Source organism: Aquila chrysaetos, chromosome 7 (genome assembly GCF_900496995.4).
Source record: "Aquila chrysaetos chrysaetos chromosome 7, bAquChr1.4, whole genome shotgun sequence".
NCBI classification, from domain to species: domain Eukaryota; kingdom Metazoa; phylum Chordata; class Aves; order Accipitriformes; family Accipitridae; genus Aquila; species Aquila chrysaetos.
Window position 1 is genome coordinate 44,328,058 of NC_044010.1, and position 8,172 is coordinate 44,336,229.

An 8,172-nucleotide genomic window follows, 5' to 3' on the forward strand; every position below is an offset into this window, starting at 1 on the left:
TAAATGCATTAAGGCAACAGGCAAGGTGGGTGGAATAATGCCTATTTTGTCCTCCACAAGAGAAAAAGACAGCTGCTGAAAGCCGAGGTGCATGTGGGCACAACTAGGAGCAAGAAAACTTAAATGTAAGAAAAGTAGGTGCTTTCAGGCTGTGGCAGTAATGGAGCATCTTTGATGCTCTGAGTTCTGGGTACAGACAATTAAAATGGCAGCTGAGTTCCCAGGAATAAATTCCTTTGTGTGTCTAGCTATAAAGCACAAATGGTGTTACTTGTCACCAAAAAGAGAATAAAAGTCATAGGTTTAAAAAAGCGACATTGTTTTTAAAAATTCAGTTTCAACTATAATTTTGGTTTTGTACACAAATAAAAATATTTTTTAACACATTTCTTGTCATACGCTTATTCATATGGCATCAAAGGGAGCAGAAGACTAAGTGGATATTAAGTTCTTCCATAAATATAACTTGTCAGAGGATGAACTAATGTAGAATTAGTTTTTGATGAAAGGATATGTAGGGTTAATTTACCATGCAAGGCTCATGCCTCCTTGAATAAAACAATAAAATCCTACTTGCACTCTTAACTAAGACACTCTCTGGCCTCATGAAAAGGCTCTGAAACTTTCTCTATAAACATGTTACTGGAGGAAAACATCAGAGGTCTGGTTTTCATAAGTGGCTGCTAAACTGCCCATATAATACACAGGGAATATTTGCTTCTAAAAGGCAAGTAAGCATGGATATTTGTAAAATCAGATGCTACTGATAGAACTACTTATTATTCCTTCCATACAATGTAAACATGCAGGGGAGGAGTATTCTGGGTACTAAAAGCATTAGAAAGTAATACAAGGTATTCTTTTGTCCTTTTTTAGAATTAAAAATTATTCCTACCTTTTATTGAGTAATTGGGTTTTACTGGGGGGGGGGGGGGGTAGAACACTACCCAAAACAAACTTACTGATTCAAAAGCAAAACAACTCATCAAAAGTTTTTCAAAGTTTCTCTGGTAACTGTCAAATGGCCAGTGAGGAAAAAAATTCAAATAACCCCTCATATTATTTCCCTGTAGCATCACCCTTCTTCTACAGTCTCCCAATTCTAGTCATGAACCTTAATTAATTTTAATTACTGACACTTTGAAGGATAGTTTAACACTCTGCATCCCCAATTTCCTCATCACATTATTATTTCTTCCAATCATCCTTTAATTTCCAGGTGCCCTCAGGACTGCTTAATAATTTAAAAGATTTAACAGATACAAACATTAAGTGCTGTTTTGCAACCAGACAAAACCAATTTAAAAGTTTGAAACTTTCCTTTATATGTAACTTTCCTGCTTCTTCGTAACACCCTGGATGGAATATTGCGAGGGAGAGGTCTGTCACTGCTGTCTGGGAACCTAGGACTGAAGAAACCTGAATTCCCCAAATGTGAACATTTTCAGTTAACTGGTAGAAATATCAAGAGACAGGGGAAGAAGGTAATTTCTCCTACCGCAGCCTAAATCCTCATGGTCACATATTCACGCTGTTCCTCAGAATAACAGGATGAAGGAGGAATGCCAGGGATGCAAGGACAGGCAACTCAGGTGAGCATCAGGGCAGAATCGGGGCAATGGTCTTAACTCTCCAGAGGACACATCTGCTGTCTTAGCTAGAGCTCATTAGACGTTATTTTCTTTTCCTGTCCTTCTCACCCTCCAAAAAATTAGAGGAAGTGATTTTTCATTATCATCTGTCTATAGTCTTTCTTGCCTCACAAAACTAAGACTGTGAATGTGTAGCCTATCCGTCCTAGAAAAAAATGTGGTCATAGCTGAAATAATACAGTTTGAAAATGCAGCTGCAATGCCTCACTGCAACTTTCATTCGAACTTCTCCAATTTCCATTCTCCCCTACATCCCTGGGTTTCCAGCCAGATTGCCTCTTCTGTGATGCACAATGTCTCCCAGGAGAGCTCCTGGTCGGCAGGAGAGATGTAGTCTAACTGGGAGTGTAAATGCATGGGGAAAAAAAGGTACACGATGAAGCAAAATTAAATCCCACAAGATCCCAGGGCAGTGCATCCAGCAGAAATACTTCATCTTTTCATCTAAAATACTTTAGCTTTGGGACTTTTTTTTTTTAAAACAATAACAACTTTCTGAGCTATGCAGATGCTTTTCATGATATGTATCCTTTTGTTTAATATTTTGTTTTCCTTTACAAAACAATACTTTAATGGAAAATGTTCCAGCACCCTTAGCTTGAGCCTCCGTGGGGAAGCCAAAGCCACCTTTGTGTGACTGAATGCTGTTTGGATACACATATCGTGGGGAAATCAGGACCAAAAAGGAATTTTTTTTTTTTTTTGCTCTGAAAGTGTCAGTGCGAACTATATGTCTTATTATAGCCATCTGCTCCTAGTGTGTATTCAGTAGTAGTATCTGTTTGCTTTACTGGCTGAAATATACTTTTATTACCTTTACTACTTCTTGTTAGCACTGCAGAGTCCCTTATGTTACAGGGGAGTGATGTGGTTTTTAATCCATCTTGCACACCACAAACAGAATTGCTAATGCCCAGAAAAGTGCATTACTGTTAGTAAACTGTGAATAAGAAAGGATGCATCTTGACTTCCACCTTCTCAAACTATGTGTGTAAGGTTGGCTGACAGAAGAAAAAAACCCCATTGTTTTATTTAGGAATTGAGCAGATGAGGTTTCTCATTACTGAAAATTCTCACGAAATCCCCGTGAGACCATTTCTGCAGAGTAATTTTTTTTGAGTTGAACTTTAAAAGGTAAATGGCCCACAGGGACTGAGCAGCACTGTTACTAATAGAAGATCTTTTCAATTTGGAATTGAGACTCAGGGGCTCAGGTGTTGAGAAGGTGTTTGTGGGAGCTTTCTGTTGCACATGTGAGGTCTGCACAGCATGTAGGTCTCCATTATTATTCTCAAGTAATAAATGCTCTTTTTTCTTGTCAAAAACTCTTTTTTTGTCTATTGAAGAAGTAACAGAAGTTTTCAGATAACCTTGCTGTAACTTCTGTTCAAGAACAGAAAGGCATATATGTGATGATAGTAGTGTTGACAACCAGGTTAGCCAGAAACTTGGCAGAACTAAATGGATATTTGTTACTTCCACCAGATGCATATCTGAACATTTATATCAAAATTAATGCAGAAAATTACATGCTTACTTGGGCAGGAATAAAAAGGCAAAACTAACATTCTTCATTACTGCATTTTAAACAAACATAAACTTAATAATGTGTCAGCACATTTATACTTCCATCTTCCATCTGGCAGAGCAAGTTGATCAATAGGCAATAAAGGTGTCATCGTCGAGAAAAATCTAATGAATCATTTTTCAGACAAGCCCCTTTATCATTCATACCAACAAATTCACATACCCACGTAAGGCTGTATGCGATCAGCTGTCCCATAAAACATGTAGCCTCAATGCTACTGGTGAATTTGGCTTTGAACAGTTTGCTTTGCCTTAATTTACATTCACATTATTTCCACATTAAAAATATCATTTGGATCACAGTGGCTTCACAAATACCTCAGCAAAATTATTTTGGTCAGAACATCCCAACCTCTAAAGCATCTATCAGGTCTCCCTTGTCATTTGAGTATGTTTCAGTCCAAAGGATTTTTGGCCGTGTTACAATTAAAGCAATTAAAATCCAAGTGCTTTCCTGCATCAAAGATAAATCATTTCTATTCACATTTCTTTTATTTCTGCTAACAAACTTGTCAATCAGCTGGGGTGTTCAGGAGCCCAAGTTCTTTCCAGGTACACTCTTCCAATTACAAAAGCTTTGATACGGTCAAAGGTGTAGAATGGGATCCAAATTTGATTGCCATGTGGGAAAATAATCATGTAAACTGTAATGAGCTGCTTTCTTTCCCTTTTTTTCCTTCCCTAAAAGGCATTTAGAAACATTTTAAAGCCCTTCTTATAGCCCTTTGCCAGCATATAGGACTGTTGCTAATGAGGATGGTAATAACTCCGTGTTCCGACCCAGGCTGGAGGTGTGTGTCGGCACGCCGTGCCTTCAGCTCCCCACCACTTGGCATGGTCCCGAGGGGGGAACACCGATGTTTTGAGGGAACTACCGAGTGTGACCGTGCAGGATTTCCTGACCTTGTCAGAAAAAGGTATGGAGAGGCTGCAAGATCATTCCAGCAACTCCCACGTACAAACCCAAAGCACAATTTTAATGTGCAGAGGTTAAGAACCTTGCTTCCTGAAGTGTTTTTTAATAGTGCTTGTATTTTGCACTGAAGTAAAGGAGGGAGTATTTTATTTCTCAAAGAAAACTAGGACACAGATGCTTCCAGTCCCAGAGGCCTGGGGTTTAGCACCGGGTGCCCTGCTGCTGCTCTTGTCTTCCGTCCCCTTATGAATTCCCCCAGCCTGTGGCACCAGGACTTAGAGAACAAATTCTACCGTTCTGAGGCAGAATTACTTTGCCATGGGTAAAGGCAACTAAGAAGCCTCAGAGTTTTGTTAGACCCACCATGACACTCTCAAGGACCACAAATTAATTCAGGCTTTGTCTATAACAGAGCAGATAAAACAACAGTAATGTTAAAGTTTGACATAATAGTGGCAGAAGACTAAACATGTAATAACTGCTGTGAAATAACATATATTGTTTCATGGAAATTCTGGTAACTAAGTAGCAACTCTGTGAGAAACAGAAGTATTAACAGGGTAATCTACATTAGTGCTACCCCCTTCTTTCTTTAATAAGTGCACAATTAAGTCCTGACATTACTGTAATAATGTTTCCCCATAAAATCAATAATAAATTCCACTTCACTGGAAAACAACATTAAAAAATTAGAGTGATAATTATAGCACCCACTTTTCCTTTAAACACATTTTCTGTTCTTGGATCAACGACTGACCAAGGGAATAACAGCAAAACTGGACTGTTAATAACTAAATTTCTTTTGCAAATACAGAGATTTCCAAGGTCTTCCAACAAAATTTCCAAAGAAAATATATTTCTTCTTGAAGTCTATTCACTAGAGTCATCACCTGCAGCCCCAGGCCCAGCCATAGGTCCCCCCCCCATCCAAGCAGTGTTGTTACTGTCTGGTCAAGGTCACGAACATGCCATTAGCCTCCACTAACTTCCCATGTCCCAAGCGCTCTCCACCATCTTATTTTCTTTTCTCACCACCATTAATCACTGGTGGGAAGATAAGGTGAGTGATGGGAAGAGATCATGACTAAAACAAGTCAATTCTTGTTCTGACTGCTGCTAATAAATCTAAACATTTAATGACCCAGTTATTGGGGTGTCTGCCTTAAGAGACCAGTAAGTCTCCTGCACTCTGGCCGGCAGAGCGAATAAACAAATTGTTTTACAAGGTCTCATTTAACATAAATAATTCAGTTGTGGTACAACCTAGAAGTAATCATATCAATAAAATTAGTTATGAAGAGATGCAAGTTCATATCAGTGATTTTTCCTCTTTGGGATGCCAGCACTAGGTTTCACCCCAGCACCACAAGCTATAATTTCTGGTCTAAAACAGCTGGCTGGCCAAACCCAAAATTACAGAGCTGGTTTGAAGGTCCAGAAGTGAGAGACGGGAGGATGCTGAAAGAGTCTCAAAATGATAACCAGGAATAAGCTTTGTTTTCAACCATCAGTTTTCAGTAAAAAGACGTGTCGAATCCTACCAAGCCTAATTATAATGCAAGATTTTTTCACTGTTAATACTTAGTAGTCTACAGCTAAGGAATGGAGTTCAGGGTCTTGTAGGAAATGGTGCGAAACTCATATCCTTCACTGAAATCATGGCCAGGCAGTGTGTGTGTCAGGGGAATTGCTGCTCTTGGACAAAGTCTTGCCAGAGAATATAATACTACTTCCTACACTGTTCCTACATTTTATATCAGTATAATTCCCCTGGTCTCAATGCAATAAAAAAGGCTTTCTCTTCAAAAAACTAAATTAAACTTCCCATTTGTAAATGTGATGATCTTCATATTTTGCATAATTTTCATTAAAACTTAGCTGTAAAACAATGCTGATCATACATTAAGGGGCATTCTTCAATATAGTTATTTCAAACCTGTAATTTTTCTGTACCATTCATGTTCAGGGTTTTTTTATTGTTTTGTTTAATGGCTGAATTACTATTAGATGAAGCCAATCTTTAGTTCATCAAGACAGGTGCCGTCTTCAAACACAAACTTGAAAAGCATTTTCAATCAAAAGAAAAAAATCTGAAAACTGATTTTTCATCACCATTTCTGATTAGTTTGAAATCTTTGTACTCTTTTGCCAAGGAATCATTTTTCCTTTCTAATGGGGTCACTATCAGGAAACAGCCGTAGAAGTCTGAACACTTAAATCTACACTGCACATTTTCACTTAAACCTGCTAGTGCAGTACAAGAACGCACGACGATAAAACCCAAAGGTTTTCCTTGTACTACATGTCAGAGTCATGCACACAATAGTAACACCGGGGTGTATTTTGGATGAGTAAGCAGCAAGTGTTACAAATTCCCCTTCCCCTCACTGTGGTCACAGAAGTCATTATCTCTCGGGCCCCGCGCGACAATGCGGGCTGTGCTCAGAGAGATGTAGTGGCTCTATGTACACACAGTGATAGGTTTAAAATGGATGAGATTTTCAGGAACATAAAGTTCTTGGAAAAATAGGGCATGATCTTTGCAGCCATGTGGAAACATAGGCAGAACCTTGTAATAGCTTGCTAATTGCCCTGAGTAAAGTAATTTGTTTTATCTGTCTGCCACTTGGTTTCCTGCAAAGTGCAAAAAAAAACTATTATGGGATTTTACTGAAACTAATTACTACTATTTTATCATGAAGGCTGCTGAAGCATAATCCTCTCCTTTCTTTCTGTGTTTCTCTCACACACTATGCCTCCCCCTCCTTCATCCTGAATTTAAAATCTTGTGGAAAGTCAAGAAGTATTTTAGTCATCCAGTATTGTAATAGATCCTGCTGATATTCAGCCTCCCTCTATAATAATATGGAGTGATAGCACAGTACAGCAATGTAAACTCTAGTACACTGCATCCACCACTGCTTATTTGTTCGTAGGGAACCTGCAGCCCACAAAATATGAGATGTGCTCTGAGGGTATCGCCTGTCTCCCCGCAGTAATTGAGTGGCACAAGCTCCTGAATGACAAGCTGAGCGGAGGATTATTTGTTTCCCTCTTTTCCCAGCCAACTTACGCGTGCAGGAGCTCGTAAGTATTTGTTTTAAATACTGATGGCTTGGTGAATAGTGACAGTGTACCCCGCTATTAATGCAATATCTGGTTTATAATCATAATTTGTTAGAAACCTTGAACTATCTCATTTTGATCATTAGCATGAAATCCTGCTAATGTTGAGATACCTCATTAGAATGGTTGGCAACTTGTCTTTGATTGAAATTATTATTCTTTTGAAATGAATGACACTGCCTGAATGTGTTCTGTCAAATCTTGATAGTTAATTAAATTGATTTTATCAGAATAGTCAACCACTCAAAATGCAACCCATTAAAGAATGTATTTGACAAGAAAATAAATTGATCATCAGGCTCTCATTGATATGAAGATGAAGTACAGACACTATCAGCATTTCTAACCCATTATAACCAGTGACAGTTCAACAAGTGTTGATGGTACTAAGGAATTATGCTGCACTTTAAAAAAAGTGCCCTCCTGGAAGGTTAATTTTTCTGTCCAGCAAAGTAAATGAAGATTGATAGTTACAAGGCATAGCAGCAAGAGGATCTTGAAGTAGGAGGCAAGGTGAAGGTTTTCCTTTTCCCAAAAAAAGAAGTAGGAAGAAAATAATAAGTTTTGCCATTGAATTGCTGAAAATGTAAGGTCAGAGCTGCTCCTAACGGGAAGACTCTCACTCATACAAATGTTTTACCTACCCAAATGCATGTGCCTTCAGATATCCTATGGAAATGACACAAAACCAACGATAGTCACAGATGTGCTATGTATTACACTTTCTTTTTCACATTTCTTGTGGTTTCTTACCAAGTATGTTGTGGTTTTTCAGTTGTGTTCCACATTGGCATGAGATCCAACCCTGTGACATTCTTGCTGGCTGACTTTGAAGGCAATGTTATTAAAGAAGATCTGAATCGAGCCTTCAGTGTGTTAAGTATTCAAGCC